Below are 17,861 nucleotides of genomic sequence, written 5' to 3' on the forward strand. Positions count from 1 at the left end.
TAATACAAGAAGYGTGTGTATCCTCAATTAATTAAGAATCAGGGGGTTCCCTGATCAGGGGGTTACAGGGGTTCCCTATGTAATGCTTACATGACATTTATGTTATGTCTAAAGTCTCTATTTTCACCTTTGCACATTTGGTGGTCTATTTAGGAAGCAGTTTTTCACACTGAATATAAGCATTAATGTGGACAAAAAAGACAATAAGCAAAGCAGATAGATAAAGTTTTTTCTTCTCCAATTCATTTTCTAGCATATTCCTGTAAGACGGCTATGAATAACCAAATTTCAGCTGGCAAAGATAACTAATAATCAGATATGAGTAAAATAAGATTTTTTTCAGAAAATTCAGGAACAAACTATGTATTCTTGTTTCATTATGGCAGCTTTTTTTTGTATTTTGTAGAGAAGGATGTTTTCTCCTCTTGGTCAAAAAAAAAATGTTTCTGAAGACACCCAAAACATTCTTTATATCATCTTCTAATCCTCAGTTTTACCCCTTAGAAAGAATCTGGAATGCATTCACTTGAAAGATGTATCTACATTTTTTWTAAACAAGCATATGTTTTCTTCTGTCAGTTATATGAAGTTTTTTCCTCAAAATTAAATGCATGTTCAATGTATTGAATATGATCTTTCCATGTTCTCTTTTATAACTATTGTTTACTCTTTTCAAAGTTCCAAATTATGAGCAGGCTTTTGGCTTGTTTGTTTGTTTTTTTTAGTGATACTTTTACATTAAAGAACTGGGTAGGCCCTCTCTTGATTCAGCAAAAAATTACTTGTATTACAYGAAATATTATGTGAGTTTTAGCAAGGCTATATTCTTCAGGTATTCATAATTTATACTTTGATGGAAGTTATGGAAACTTAACTGACCAGCATTCAAAAAGCTGCAGTACTGAGGTTTAAACTGCATTCCTGCAATGAGTAGCGCCACTGGAATTTGAGCTGTCAGCACTTTAAAATACTGGGTCAATAAGCAGTGATGTGTTAAAGTGAAATCCTGAAGATGATAGGGTTTCACTGAGCAATATATTGGTCCACGARTGTATAACAAGGGATTTGGATTATGTGTAAGGAAAATGCAATACAAGGAACAGTTGCTGGTATAAGAATGGAAGTGTCCAAATAAAGCAACTGAAAATATATAACAGAAATGAAGGAGATTTACTAAAGGCAGAGAACAGTCACAGTTAGTCTGTGGTGACACAGAGTATCTGAGTATCTTAAACATGGCAAGAAATAACAAAGCAGGCTAGAAATGTGGCTCCCTAAAAATGCAGTGAAGCACGTTCTGTGCTTTACAAATCCATTTCTGGTGTATATTCAAAATCATATCATCCTACTTTATTAAAACAAGTAGTTTTCAATAGTCTTCAATTTGGTACGACTGCAGCTCTGAGAGAAGGAGGTAGAGTCTTTTCTGGTTTAGTTGTCATGGAAACAATTATTTACTTCCATCTGGATAATCTTTATCATTATGGACCTGAGCTGATTGAAGAGTGCGAACTTCTAGGATTTCTGAAAWTAAAGAAAAGATATCAAATTGGCTGAATCCTACTACGCTTACATTAATAGGGCAATTGTGTTTAACCCAAGATACGAAAAGATATTAGATTGACCTTTTATTTTCTGACTGTCTTTTCAGGCTTGCATTCTGTTATCATTAATCTAATTTAGGATAACTTTGATTTGATGACAGGGCCTACCATAACCAGTGAGGCTATCCGTGCTTTAATGAGCGTGGCCCTGCATCAGAATCCACCCAAATCCTGATGGCCTGTGGGTGCATTTGGTTTGGACACACCATATTCTTTAACCAGCAGTGCAGCAAGGAATGGCTGGGAAATAATCTAGTGCTAGGTCCCACAAGGATAATCTTCAGTAGGAGTCAGAGGCAAAGTTCATATCTATGTTTTTGATCCATAACAATAAACTTTCCTGTATGAGAAAATTCCCACATCTACCTGGCCATCTCAAGTGTCAACATTGCATATGGCATCATTGCCTGATTTCTACTGTATTTGGCTTGCCAAGGGAAAAGTCATTTATTTAGTCATGTGATGAACATGCTTAATCTGGAACTCATTGAATGATCTCATTAAAAACTACATTGTCACTTTGGCAAGCTGACTTGTCAGACTAGACCTCTACTTCAAGGAAGTAGCATTTTAAATCCTAAAGAGAAACAAATTACACTTATCACTATATAAGATATTTCAAGTGTGTGTCTGTTATGGGCTGTCACATAGGGGATCAAGGAAAAGTGAATGCTGTGATTATTTCATTACAGAACGATATTACAAGAGTCACTTATTGACTGAACAGTATTATCAGGAAATAATTAGATCTGGGGAAATGTTCCTATTAATTTCCATTGTAAGTCAACCATCTGGATCAATGACTGTCTAATTCAACTCTACTGCAGTTGAAGTAAGGCTGCTAATTCCCTGTGCTGGGAGGTAAATATAGATTGATACTTTCCAAAATGTAAGGCAGATACAATTTTTGTTCATTTTTAAAAAACAAGCAAATAAACAAAATTGAAAGGCTTGTAACTGAACAGAATGACAAAAAGAATTTGTTCTTTAACAGTCTGGTAAGCAAACTAAGAGTAGCCTGAAGATGCTGAATGCAGATATACAGCTCAGGCCCTTGCAGCCTACAGGCTTGGAGGGACTTCAGTCCATCTGCTGATTTGGACGAAGGCAGAACACAGGAGTGCACTTCTGACTGACCACCAATTCAGATCTAGCCTTTTATGTTTTCACTTTATAGGTTGTTCAACAGATGCCAGGAGATATAATAACAGAGAGGTGCTATTAAGCTCAAAACACYAAAAATTCTTTGCAGAACCCTCCAAGCTGAAGTGTCCCCTAAAATAAGAGGTGCTGAGAGATAATATAAACCAATTGCTAGAAAGATCTTGATAATTTCAAACTGATGACATAGAATGAACCATTCATTATCATTCTTCATCAGCATCAACAGCCAGAAGTCTCAATAATAAGCCAGAGGTTCTCAGGCTGAAGGTCGTAGTTTAAATTTGCTTCAGGACAGATACWGGCAAATATAGATTTGCATTTGGCACTGCACGTAAGGTGCCACACTGATCACTGTGTTTCTCTAGAGACTCAGCACAGTACAAATGGATGCTTAATATATTTACATTTGACTCAGCATTCTTCAAAATAACAGTAAGCCAGGCTATATAAACTTGGATTTCAATGGAAAGCTGGTAGCACTTCTCAGACATCATAATTAAACTCACAACGTTTATCATGTTAGGAGGAAAGAGTCTAAATCTGGAGGCTGGATCATCAGCCATCAAATACGCAGTAGTAAGGCAAGGTGTTTCAGACAGAGGACAGCTGAAAGCTGTTAAAACATTGCAGCATCTCTCATGTGCCTGAGATGGCCCAGCAGAAGGGCTGACATATAATATAGATCAGAATAAAAAAAAAATGTGAAAAATGACAAGGGACACATCACAAAATCTTGACATCTATTAATAGTCCTTGAAAAGATTAGCCTTTGTCTGCATAACGAAAGGAGGACATGTGTCCCTGATGGGCATTATCTAGCTTTCTGTGAATGTAGGAATTAAACTTCCTACAAGATCTACAGAAGCAGCAGGTCAATGAAAATTAGCATTCTTCATTATGTTTTTTTCCCTAGCTATTTGCAATTGCCAAGTTTACTTGCTCCAGATTCCAATTTTTTGTTATATGGTACAAAGTCTTATATCTGTGCTGGTACTCTTCCTCCACAAGGGAATGGGCAATCAGAAAGAACATAACATGCTTATGAGATAATTGTTCATAATGAGAGTAACTCTGTTAAAAGTTTAACTTCCAGTACTTTCAGCTAGGAGTGTTACTACTTTTGCCATATACATGCATTTCAATTTTTAAAGTGTGAGTTCCTTCACAATTTCACCCAGTTTTGAAAGCTAGGAAAAGGCCGGAAATGGTATTGCAGCACTATGATGCTGATTTACCTGCCCTGCCATTTGCAAATGACAGAGAGTATTTGCTTAGCCCTTGGAAAATGATAGATTTCTTTTTCAAGTGTATCTGATGTTGCTGCTGACAGCTGCAGAAGTGTCGAGTAACTGATATAATACCCATGGGTGAGGCTGTCTACATCAGTCTCAGGAACACCAACGCTGTTTGCCTTGTCATTAGCAAAAAAGTCCACAGCTCTACATTCTCTCTGCTTCACAGAAGAACATGCTGCAGGTCATTTGCCTTTCATGCATACTCTCCTCAAGAAACTTTTAATTTTACATGTAAAGTACAGTAATGAAATTGGTAGGAAAATGAGTTTTCTTCCTGAATCCAAGATGAATGAGAATATATGCCTAGGGAGAAATAACGCTAGGCACCAGKACAAGCTGGRGGCTGAGCTTCTGGASAGCAGCTCTGCAGAGAAAGACCCAGGAGTGCTGGTRGATGACAAGTTGACCATGAGCCAGCAATGGGCCCTTGTGGCCAGGAAGGCCAAAGGTCTCCTGGGGTGCATTAGGAAGAGTGTTGGCAGCAGGTCAAAGGAGGCGATCCTGTCCCTCTCCTCAGCCCTGGGGAGGCCTCATCTCGAGTCCTGTGTCCAGTTCTGGGCTCCCCAGGACAAGAGAGCCATGGAGCTACTGGAGAGAGTCCAGYGTAGGGCTACGAGGATGATCAGAGGGCTGGAGCACCTGCCCTATGARGAACRGCTGYGAGAGCTGGGCCTCTTCAGCCTGGGSAAGAGAAGACTGAGGGGGGATCTGATCAATGTGTACAAGTACCTGAAGGGARGGTGTCAGGCAGATGGGGCCAAACTCTTCTCAGTTGYCYCRTGTGACAGGACAAGAGGCAATGGGCAGAAATTGAAGCACAGGAAGTTCCACCTGAAKGTGAGGGGGAATTTCTTCCCTGTGAGAGTGACGGAGCCCTGGCACAGGTTGCYCAGAGAGGTTGTGGAGTCTCCTTCTCTGGAGATCTTCAAGGCCCGCCTGGATGCAACCCTRTCTAYCATRCTSTARGTGMCCCTGCTGAGCAGGGAGGTTGGACTAGATGATCTCCAGAGGTCCCWTCCAACCTTACTCTGATTCTATGATTATAGTATAATCATTTTGCAGAATAGGGAGTTGAGAGAAATATTTGGAAGTATTGAAATGCTTCATTTCCAGACTGGTCAATATAAGGCTAATTTTTATTATTTCGTACTATGACTCCTAGGTTTTACAGTTCAGTTGTTTATGAGCTCTTTATCTTTTATGAAATTGATGCAATGGCCAAGTGACATTTTCTATATTCATAGCACTCAGGAGATTCCTGTGAGGCAGAATAGTATCACAGGCAGAGATTGTTCAGGGGAGACTGTCTTTGTCAAGGATAATAGTGACYCAAACGTCTGGTCTATTACTGTTCTGAAGCATCAAGATGTTGGAGAGATATAGATTCAAATTAATTTAAATTATAACAAATTTTTGCTGTTGTGTTTTTTTCTTAGTGGGAAGGAACTGCAAATACTTTGCAAAAACCACATGGTTTTTGTGGGAATGATACAGTCTGTCAAACACACCTGGAGAAATACTCTCATGTAATTCCATTAGACACTAATCTAGACACTATTCACTAGACATTATTGGTATTAAAAGTATCAGCAATACTGCCATACTGGACTACATCACATTCCACTGCTCCAACTGTTTCTAACCACACAACTTCAGTGAAGGTTTGAGGAAACTTGCAGTGGGTGAATATGTGACATATTGCTCTAACATGAAGATTAGAATACAATCTGAACAAAGATTAGCTCGAGACTTGAAGCAAGAGATTTACATCCCTCCCAAACTTTGCTATAATTGTAAGGAATGATGGTTTTCATAGCCCAAATTGTTACCAGTTCCTTTTTAAATCCACTTCACTCTAGCTAGCAATTACTTCCTGAAGCAAAGGATTCTATCAGATAATTACATTGGGAAAGTGCACTTATTCCCTCTTTTCAGTTTTGAATTCATTACATGTCAACTTCATTTAACATGCCCATATTCATTTGCTTTGAAGCAGTAGGAGAAGCATTTCTTCTCTGACCTTTTATAGATTATTCAGTATCAATATATTTTTCTTATGACTTAATTTAGTCATTTCTTTTCCATACTAAATTCTATTCTTTTTCAGTTTTCGGGGGGTAGGGGGGGTTGATAGTTATTCCATATTATAGGACCATTGACGRCACTTCTCAGGGCCTCTAGCTGTTCTACAATACCCAGCCTAAGAGCAGATGAGGAACAACGCACTCCATTCAAGATGAGGTCACTCATTAGGTAGAGAMGTTATGATATTCTCTGCTTTATTTCATATTTTTTTTCCTTTTTTCTTGATCTGAGATTCAAARGAAATTATGAGTCTTTACTGAATTACCCATATCAATTTAGAAAAGTATATAGAATTAGCCTAAATTTATTTCTGTATTATGCATTATTTTGTATTTATCAACAGTTGGTTACATACAGCATTTTCCTGATTGCTAAAACAGTTTATTTGGGTTATTCAGAAAATTTTTTGCAGTCATCTCCAGATTTGACTAACCTATTAATTTTGTGTCATCTGTAATAACTCTGTTATTACTAAATAATTCTAAATGAAAGGTTTTCATAACACTCAAATTAAAGTAGAAGCCCTAAACTTTACATTTGGTTAGGTAATCACTACTATGAAATGATGTAGAAAATATTCCTATTTCTGAAATTTAGAAAATATAAAGAGTAGATTCATTCATTTGTGTAATTGCAACATTTCATCAAGGTTATGTTTAGCTCAACTGTAATATTACATGTGTTTGTACACAAAACCTAAGATGCTGGTAACTGACTCAGATCCTGATTCAGGAAGCCATTTGAAGTGAATGAGTTTTGCACACTTTCAAATGTCTTACTGAACAAGGACCAAGACACTAAGAATTGCTCGGAGGTGCTTATTCTATGCAACACTTTCCTAGTCCCAAAACCAGACTGGCATTTTCCTCTTAAAGATGAGAAATGTTGCTCCAGGAAAATCAGCAAAAATAACATACAGGTGGAATAGAAGTTTTCTTTCACTTTTTAGAAAAACAAGATAAAAGAAATGAAAAAAAAATAATTGAGAGCAAAAAGCTAAGTTTCTGTCCTCCACTGAGATTTATGACAGGATTAGTCAAACATATTTTACTCCATGACTAAATCATTCAAATGTCTTTTCTRTTAATTTTTTATACTGTTGTACAGTTCTTTCAAGTGATGAGACAAGTGGAGTGGAATTCATATTTTATAAATCAGCAGCTTTAACTTTGGGATTGAGAAGTGTTTAGTGATTATTTATTGCCAATCAGCATCACATAACAGTACTTCTCATGGAAAGCACATCATTCAACATAATTGTGAGCAACAAGTGAATGCTGGTTACTGCACTGCATAGTTTTTGAGTCTTATGATGCAGTTGAAGACCTGAATTATGCAGGTAGAATAGCTTTATTAACAAAGACTTAACGTTAAATCATTTTCAGCCTCTGAAGTGATCATGTGTCAGAGTCCAGAGGCTCAGGCTTGCTCAGGAGAGGCTCTCACCCACCACAAAGATTTCTTCATCACATAGCAATTAATTAGTTGTGTCTTAGGGGATTTACAGACTCCAAGACTGAAAATCCTTGYAATTGGGTACAAAATCCTCATGATGTGGCAGGTTCAATACAAAGGATAGTTCTAAATTTCAGCCCAAAGCTAACAAATGCCCTTCACAACTTAGTGAAACTTCTGGGCGTCAACTTTCAGCGCAAGCAAAACAAAGCGGAAGTATATGTCTTATGCAAAGAACATTTTCTGTTCAATCTATGTCCCCCAGCCCTGCTACAATTTTTTGAACAATGACAATTTCTCCATTATCTTCAACTGCCTGGGAACTGGCTCCAGCCCTTTGTTTTTCAACACATCCAATTGCAGTCAGTGTATAGCAGCTTTCCTGTCTCTGTAAGTAGTCATCTCTGAGGGAGCAGACCCAGCTGATGGCTGGACACCCATGCCTCCTCCCAAATGCTCCTTCTCAGACGTGCTGCTTTCACCAAGGCCAAGAGCACAAGAGCAAGCAGGATCTGCCTCTGCTGAAAATRACCTTCAAATATAGCTGCCACTTCTGGGACTTCTCTGCTTCTCAGATAGGGTAAAAAAAAAAAAAACAGAGTGTGACACTTTCTAGCAGGTGGAAATCAAAGTCCCTTCTCACAATTAAGGTTACTAGATTTATTTCATGACTTGGAATACAGTGGTGAACCTAGTATGGACCTCAGACATGCATCCGGGGCAGACTGGAAGTTTCACATCTCTAAGGACAGAGAAGGATTTCACTACAGAGAAGAAGCAAAATCTACCTGATTGAGTAAGGGAGTCCTGTCTTCATAAATAGTATTGCTAATCTGATGAGGTGATTTAAAATGAGATTYACAGGGGAGTGGGACTAGAGGTTGGAGAAAGACATGCTTGAAAAGTCTCTGGTACAATAGAAGAAGYGAAAGAAACTTCAGAGGCGTTGTGGTGGGCTCTGTTACAGATTGCCCAACCCAGGCAAAGCAGTGCAATGAGGTTTTCTACAAACAACCGACCGGTCCTCCCCCTCTTTGGGGATTTCATCCACCTCAACGCAATGTGCAGGGAAGACGTGTTATTTTACAAGTCATCTAGGAATTGCCTAGACTACATGGATGACAATTTCTTGACACTAACAGCTTACCCAGAAGAATGCTCCAACTGGTCTGCTGTTCATAAATAGAGACGAACTGGTGGCCAGTGTCACAGATGGCAGCTTGGGTTGCAATGACCATAAATTGATTAAGTTCATGATCCAGAGGAAGTCCTAAAAGAAAAGCAACAATGAAAGCTAGGTGAGAAAAGTCTCACCTTGGTATTCCTCACTTTCAGAAGAACAGACCCATCTCAGAATTCCTGGAGAATGTACAGAGGAAACTTCAAGTATTCATAAAAGTATATTTATCGCCTGGGGGAACATCAGTACATCAGTAAAAAAGTATTTCATGTAGTACCAAAAGGTAAATTAGCTAAGCTGGAAAAGATGAGGATCTAAATGTTAGATCTCTTAAGAACTTAAAGATGATAATGAGTCATGTTAAAGTATTAGGCTAAACATAGAATCAACAATATTGTGGAATACTTCTACAATATGTTCATTTATAACTCGGTAAGTAGAAGAGAGTAGGTAATGAAATTTTCTGAAGAAGCCAAGCTGAGAGACATTGTCAACATACCAAAGGTGGAAATTTCATTAAAAAAGAGTAAGATGATCTAGAGGAATAGAACAGAAACTGGATCAAGTTCAACAGTTACAAATGCAAGATCAGGTACCTGAGAACTTGTAAACTACCAGCTCTGAGCTAAACAAGGTTAGCTGAAAATTAYTAAGGAGAAAAAAATATTCAGGTGTATTTGGCTGCAAAGGACAGAACATGACAATGTTTGATGTTTTCTCTAGTATCTAGGTCTCCAATGATTATGTCTCATTACGTATCATGAATTTTAGACCAGAAAATACTGTGAACCCAGCAAAGCCTTCAAGTCTTTTTTCTTAGACACTGCTAGGAAAGTAGGTGTACTAAACATTCAGATCACACCGAGTAAGGTCTATCCGTCAAACAAAAGGGCAGAGGAATGACACACTTTAGCTGGAGGTTTATGAAAGACTTATAGCTCTCGGYAAGATCCTTCAAAGTTGTTTTCTGCAGCATATTTCAAATATATTCAGACCTGAATCTGACCTCCACAGGTTGATAATATTTCCACTTGGTAGTTGATTTGTTCATCATTTTTACTCTCCTGAGCAGAATGAAGAGGACTTTACTTTTACACAGAAAGGTCCTTAATCAAAATGTGCCATCATCCATCTTAATCTTTAATAAGTTGGATCAACTCTTGACTTATCAAGAGCCATACTGGCAAAAAAGCAGTTTCTTCAGAACAGAATACAGGATACTTCCTTTTTAATCAGTTTGCCTACCAAAAGAAATTCACCTTCAAGCATGACAGTAAACTTCCTCATGTTCAAGAATCAGTGGTTTCTTCGCTACTACCAGCTCTCAGATATTTACCACAAGAGCTGTATGCCTGTATGACTCTTCCAGAGTCAGTGATCACATTAATTGCCAAAGATGCTCYGTGTAACACGCTTCTGAATCAGAGCCTATGGGCCTTTCCACGACCCTTCTTGCAGTAGGAAGGGAAGGGCAGGGATGGAGGAAGGTAGCAATAATATACTAAGAAATGAACAGAACTGTCTGGTTGATGGCCACAGTTGTTAAGGGGAAGGGGAGTCACAAATAAGATCTAAATCCTAGCTGAGAAAAATAAGTGCCGAAATTTATCATTTAAGACTTTATTTCCAAGTATTGGCATATTTTGTTTATTTTGCAGGAACCCTTGTGAAATAGTACATTCAAACTGAGTGAACAGGTTGTCATGAGCTTTTTTATAGCTCCAGCTCACAAAAGCCCTTAGGATCATATGACAAACACAGCTGGGAAGCATTTTCCCCCTTCTGAAAACATCTGTCATTAGATATAAAGAACAATTTGCAGATATGAAGATTTTAAACAAAATTTAAACAACCAAAATATGGTAAAAATCACAATTTGTTCTGTGATGCACATGCTTTTTAGCATCTGGTAAAACAGCTTGGGATAGGGATGGTTGACTGAATAAGAGCTGGAGAACTCCCAGATGGTCAGAGTGGCAAACACCACAAACTTTCCTTATCCACAGCTCCCACCAGCTACAGAGGGTGATCAAAGCAGTGGAGATTTTTTTGAACCAGACACCATAAAGCCATGTACCAGCACTGGAAGCTGATAAGAATACTATAGCACTCTTTTTTTTAATGAATTAATAAAGAGAAGGCTGTAAATAACTTCTCTATTGGTATGCCTCTGTGGAATTTATTTATTACAGATGATGAAAAAGATAATTTCTGTGTCTTCTTTAGGGACTAGTTTCCTAAATAATTCATGGTAAATTGAATAAACTATTTCAGAAGAAATCAGTCTTTTATAGCTGTGTTATCTAGAAAACAGCAGCTACAGTGAAGCCAGCTATGGTGCATGTCACCTTCAGTCTATGCCAGTTGTTTCCAGTCTGTGATCCTCACTGCCCAGGAGAGGCACTGTCTACTTTGGGGAAGCCTGCAAAAGATGACAAAGAAAAACMCATGTTCAGGTAGCTTATGTTCATTATGCATGAGCCAAGAGCCCACGTAGAAATTTCACYGTGAGTGAACATAAAGACACTGAAAGGCACGGAGGAACCGCTGTGTAAAGGGATAACCCACTGTTCCCAATGGCAGCTGGACGTGCTGCGTGTTTCTCTCGCTGGCATGCCCAGCCWGCTGCTGCATGGGGATTTGCTGGAACCGACCACTCCTGGTCAGAAGGTCGTGTCACAAAATTCTTATTCCAAAACTTCCTGTGTCCTTGAATGCCCCATGGGGTGAAGATGTCCTCCATCTTCATCCTGCATATAACAGCTGCCTCCTTTTGGTTTCTGCTCATTCCTCCTGTCAGCACTTAAGACACTCAGAGGAAAGTCTCCTTAAACACAGAATCTTGATGGGTGGTTTTCTTTTTTTTCAGGATGTCTGGCTCCTGTTTTTCCCCCCTGCATACCTCCTTGCCATTCCAGGACTCTTTCAGAGCTAGAAAARGAAGCCAGCTGCCCTTGATTTACCCTGTGGCAAATAGTCATGTTATCTGAGACCAGTTAATTCGATAAACCATACCAATCTTCTGATGAAAGAAAAAAAAAATAGATCACCTTGACATACCTACTAAAGCCTTTAAAGGTCTTACTATCTACAAAGCCAATTCTACTGCACATTTCTACCTGCTGCCCCTGGTTAGTGCAATGTACCTTCAGCTCTGATATATTTTCTGAAAGTATTCTGCCAAATATCTGGTGATATTTGAGATAATGCCTCCTAAAAATCGCTGGTTTGCCATAGTCAACTAAGGCTATATGTGATTTTCCCAATTTTAATTTTAATTTTATGATTAAAAAGGTTTGGCTTCCAGATTCTGAAACTACTTTTCCCTGAGCAGGCAAATTCTTTACAGAATTTCTTCAATTTCAGTGGATTTCATGGCCTCAGCTTCTCAATTAGTCATTTCCTTATGTGTTAAATGTAAGTATCCTAGAACATAACCAGTATGTATCATTTTCTTCAATGACCTTTATGTCCTTAGAAATGACTGCTATTTTTCCAAGRTTTCTGGTTTCCACAAAAAATTAACTTCTTTGGAAAATCTCAGTCATAACTTTTAAAAGAAAAACTTTTCCATGCTCTTTGTCACTCTGAAGCATTCTGATTGCTTTGTAATTAACCCCAAAATGCAGAATTTTTGAGGAGCTGGCTACAGATAAGAGAAAAAGTTACCTAAAAATATTCTTAAATCTAATCCTAGATAACTCATTAGTATAGACGCAGAGAAGTCTTTAGATCCCTCAYATATTGAGTAGTTTATTAAACCAGTTAATTGATACTGGATCTACTATTCATGCTTTCACCTGATGAGCTAAATRTACTTTGCATTAATTCTATTACCAGAGCTTCCTTATTCTCAACAGAAAGCAGAGCCAGGCAAAATAATGTTGGACGTGAATATCCTCAAAGAATAAAGTTCAGATGCTGCCTTGAAGCTGGCAATTTTTTTATTCACCAAGTATGTCCAAATTGCATCAAAAAGAAGGATTTGAGAGAGAGATGAAGGGAAGTAATAGAAATAGAACATTTACATTTTCTAAAAGCTTTTCATAGTTTTTCTTCCATATCCCTAGACTAGTTGAATTTAACATCTATTCTAACAGAAATGCAAAGATAAAATGCTTAGGTTCACTAAATTACTAACACTATATGCTAATATTTGTTAGTATAATGCTGATTTTTTTTTTTTTTTTTTTTTTTTGGTCAATTCTACATGCATTTACAAAACCTCAGGTCTAAGTGAATAAAACATTCTCAGAAAGGAACTTTTCATTCACTATCCAACATAAATTATAATTAGGAATAAAACTACTTTTACTCATTCTATATTTTTTTTTTTTTAATGTTGGAATATTTATTTACACTTTTGCACCAGGTCATTAGACAATTGCTTATACTGAGAGCCAATGTCCATGTTTGCAAAGAAATTAAAACATTCACTAAGTTTTATGCATATATCAATAGTCAGAGTTCCAAATAAATCAGTGAAATAACTTACTGATTACAAGAAAATTTAGCTGTGTGTGACAAATGTTCTCTCTGCTAGAATCAGTCACCAGAAATCACATAATCCTTGTGACTGCAGGAGGCATTGCTTTTGCAGTTTTCAGGTTCGGGGRCTATTGTTTTCAGTGAAGCAAAATGCATTCATTTACCCAAGATATAAGGAAATTTCATTTTTTGTCCAAAAAAATCAGGAAAAGAATGGAGTGGATGTTTAATATTCACTGACATTACAGGCACAGAGAGTACAAATTATGTCAGGTTTTTGAGTTCAAGAAAGGAGTGTCTCTATTCCTTCTTCAGTAAATTACTTAATTTGTTTCTTTATTTTCTGGTGCATTTTTGTAGTATAGAAATGAAATTCAGCGTGTGTTTTCTAGTCAAAGAAAAATGTCTACATTCAGATTTTGTATTAGCATCTTTCAAAGACTAATTTTTCAAAGATTGATCAATATTTTRTATTATTAAAACACCCTTCTTTCATTTTGACATGGCAACATTTTCCTTAAAACTGTACCAAAGTTACTTTTTAGTTCATTTACAGCCTATGACTTGTAGAAAATGTTATTTTTGGCTTTGTCTGATTATTAGGGAAACAATTTTTTGGATCCATAACTCTGCTCATTTCATTTTTGCCTAAGCTACTCACCTGACATGAGGAGAGTAGTTTCTTTTTTTCTTTTCTTTTCTTTTTTTTCTTTCCCTTTCCCTTTCTCATTCCTTTTTTTAACTTTTTTTTTTCACAGATATATTTTTCCAAGACTGGAAATCACAAACCAAGTACTTTGGATAGCTTAATTTTTACCATTTTTGTTCAGTTGCTTTAAACAACTTAAGGAAATCAAGATGATTCTCCTAAAATTGTTTATTTATCATACTGACTCCCACCAAGAAAATAAATGAATCCACCACAAATTCCTCTCTAGAAATATCATCTCCATGAAAAAATCCATACAGAATATTTTTTTGTTTTGTAGAATATCTGTATACAGTCAAAAAACTAACATTAATTTTTGTTGAGGTCAGTATCATCTTCAAACTTAAGTGTGACATAAGCTGCTACTTGAAAGAGACAAGAAATATTTATAATACTAAACAAATGAAAAAGATCTTGTATAAATTCCTGATGAAATGTCAGCAAATGTGCACCAGAATTACTGCTGATAGACACAGGTTTCCTGGGCAACCTGGATTCTTTCATGACAACTTTTAGCAAAAGACTGAAAGTTGAGATAGTCTAAAAACATCTGTTTTTAGAAGCAAGATTTCTACACTTGCTCATTGTACAGAGGATGGCAACATGTTTGGAAGTCCTCACAAGAGCAGGCTGCATCAGCAGCTAGACAAAGCTACACACTGTGCAAATCAACTATTTCTTCTTGATGGGGTCTGAAATCTTTGGGAAAATATTTCTTTGTGGATTGACCTTTTTTTTTTTTTTTTTTTTTTTTCATATTTGACAATTTTTATTGATTGAAATAGAGAACTTTCAAGTCCTCTTTAGAATCAGTTTTGTCTCTATAAAAGAGCTGAATTCAGGAACTGGAGACCAGGTTCAGGGCCCTATGATACTTGGAGGACTGGAACACAYGACACACAAGGAGAGGATGAGGGAGCAGAGTTTGTCTACCTGGAGAGGACAAGGCTAAGGGAGAAGCTGATCTTTGATCCTGGAGACTAAATCAATGAAAATTTAGACAGTGTTTTGAAATAGAGAATTTTCCTTCATATTTCRTATTATTGTCTGTTAAAATGCCTTTCTATATGTATTTTGGTAAAGAAATTCTTTATAGAGGTGTAGTGAGTAACATGTTAAAGTTGACTAGGAGTGTAATGAAATTAAGAAAAAAAAGAAAATCTAAGCTGCCTAGGAGGGGACTCTACCCATCAGTGCRGATGAATAGGTAAAAACAATAGGAGAAAGGAAAAAGCACCATCACAAGAGCTGGTGAAAACAGGAATGGGTAAAGCCACACAATTCTGAAAAGCAACTCTGTATTCCAAAGTTGAGGAATCCCAGCAGTTTTTAATTTTATTTTCTATAGGCCAAACCTTGATATCATTTTTAGGGCAAATGTCATGTTATTGTCTGTGGGAGTCTTGCTTCTGTTAGGGCTTCTAGATTTTACTTTATGAGTGACTTTATAGACCAAATTCAGCCTGGGCATGAATGAGCTTAATTACTTTTGACATCAGTGAGGTGAAACCTGTCATAGTGCCTGGATTAATTGGCTGCTGGGATTTGCATTTCCCATGTATGCAAGCACTCCTCAGTGGCACAAAAGTGTGCTTACAATATTAGCAAATATTAACCTTAGGTGTGTGGGTCTAATGCTTACAGTGTCTGGAAGAAATGACCGAACATTCATAACGAAAGCAGGAGCCAGCCYCGATAGGGATGATTTTAGTTCAGGAAGAACATTTCTCTATTAAGGTCCCATAACAGGAAGCTCTCATCTAGGAAAATTTTAAAAACTTATGGTTCTCTTTGGTTCTGTCCTGGATCTCTGACATGTTAAATTCTCTCAAATCTCAGTGGGATCAACAGAAAGAAACACAGGGAATTTGCTCTGCTCAGCCCCAGAAAGTGCAGCTTAACTGGCATTGATAGAAAGATTTGCAAGTCTTGGTTGCCAGCTTCGGTGGTAGCTACAACTGTCTGCTTAACACATCACAGCAGAAATTGCAAGACTTTGATAATATAAAAAGACAGTATAAAAATAACTATGCGTCTTCTAGCAAAAAATCACAGTGGCAGAAAGATCACAGCACAGTGAGATGAATAATTGGTCAGGTCCCCTGTCCTGCTCTGCTCGTTATAAATCAGAGCCAAAAGGAAGCCCCGTCTGGCCATTCTGCGCAGCCCGTGGGTATGTTTAACGGGCTTTGTGTCTCCTTTCTGTCGCCTCTATTGTCTTGCATACGATTTGAGTTATAACACAAAACAGGGCAGCAAGAAGAGCTAGGCTCCCAGCTAGCATGAAATCATACATTTCTCTTCATTTCTTGCTCTGTCTGCCAGCCGCTGTGAAGACTCACTGCCCATTTATTCCCATTCTCTGGGAAATCTGCACTACTTGTTTGTGCAAGAGCCAACCTTTGAACTGTGGGCACAAAACTCTGGGAACAGAAGCTTGTTAACTGCTGGGTCGTTGTCCTTAAATGAAATTCCATATCTCAGTATATGACTGTTAAGAATAAACAAGAGAGAAATAGTAGATCTATGTCCTGGTTACACCACCACTTTGCATTTTAAAAAGAAAGAAAACTCTCAAAAATGTTCTKCATTTCCAGTTCAAATAAGTATTATGAACGATTTTATATCTCAGTAATGCCTAGAAGCGAACAGTGACCCATATGGGCCCTAAGAAATAAAACCTGATGCACAGGCAGTAGGCAGACTTTTATGGATATTTAGCAGCYATTATTTTTAATGGTGATTAAGCACCTGAGAGATAAGTTCAGAGTCTTGGAGAGGCCTTCCAGCTCTACTATCACTATTTCAGAAGGGAATTAGCTCAACCACCTAGTCTGAGACAAATTAAACAAATGTCAATGATAAAAGAGAAGATGTGAAAGGAGAAATACAGGCTCCTATTATACTTTTTACCTCTAGGTTTCTTTCTTACCTTATATTTATGCTTATTTAATGATAGGTTCATGCACCCATAACTCAAATTATGGTAATGCTCTTAAAATAGTTTTTCCTTCTTGTAGCAGTAGTGTCTGTTGTAACTATTTTTTCTCCTCAGGCCTACAAAGATGATCAGAGGGCTGGAGCACCTGCCCTACGAGGAACGGCTGCGAGAGCTGGGCCTCTTCAGCCTGGGGAGGAGAAGCCTGAGGGGGGACCTGATCAATGTGTACAAGCACCTGAAGGGAGGGTGTCAAGGGGACGGGGACAAACTCTTTTCAGTTGTCCCGTGTGACAGGACAAGAGGCAATGGGCAGAAATTGAAGCACAGGAAGTTCCACCTGAGCGTGAGGGGGAATTTCTTCCCTGTGAGAGTGACGGAGCCCTGGCACGGGTTGCCCAGAGAGGTGGTGGAGTCTCCTTCTCTGGAGATCTTCAAGGCCTGCCTGGATGCAACCCTGTCTATCATGCTGTAGGTGACCCTGCTGAGCAGGGAGGTTGGACTAGATGATCTCCAGAGGTCCCTTCCAACCTTACTGATTCTGTGATTCTATGATTCTATGATAGTTGGACATTTTGACATCCTGATGATTTTGGTTTCCTAACAAGGAGGTAAACAGATTTCTTTTGGAGTACTCCAGAATACTTAATTTTCTGTTGTCCTTTCTGCGAAGGTTTCCAAAAACCCCTACAAGAACACATTTCTCCTGCATTGTAAAGTTCCAGCAGCTCTTTAATTCCTTTCAGACTTTTGAGAGATCAATTCTCTAATGATTTCTGTGCTGTAGACCCGCTTTCAGCTCCTACTCGATGTTGATATCATTGTAGTACAAACCAAGCAATGACTGCAGTCAGAGTTTCAGTGTTTCCCCCGGAACCCAGAAGCTTGCTGTGTGGGTGGCAGTAGGGCAAGGAGATCCAGCAGGAGTGCTTTTTGGAGGACT

The sequence above is a fragment of the Rhea americana genome, unplaced genomic scaffold (genome assembly GCF_003343005.1).
Source record: "Rhea americana isolate MKP2758 unplaced genomic scaffold, rheAme1 scaffold_0, whole genome shotgun sequence".
NCBI lineage: Eukaryota > Metazoa > Chordata > Aves > Rheiformes > Rheidae > Rhea > Rhea americana.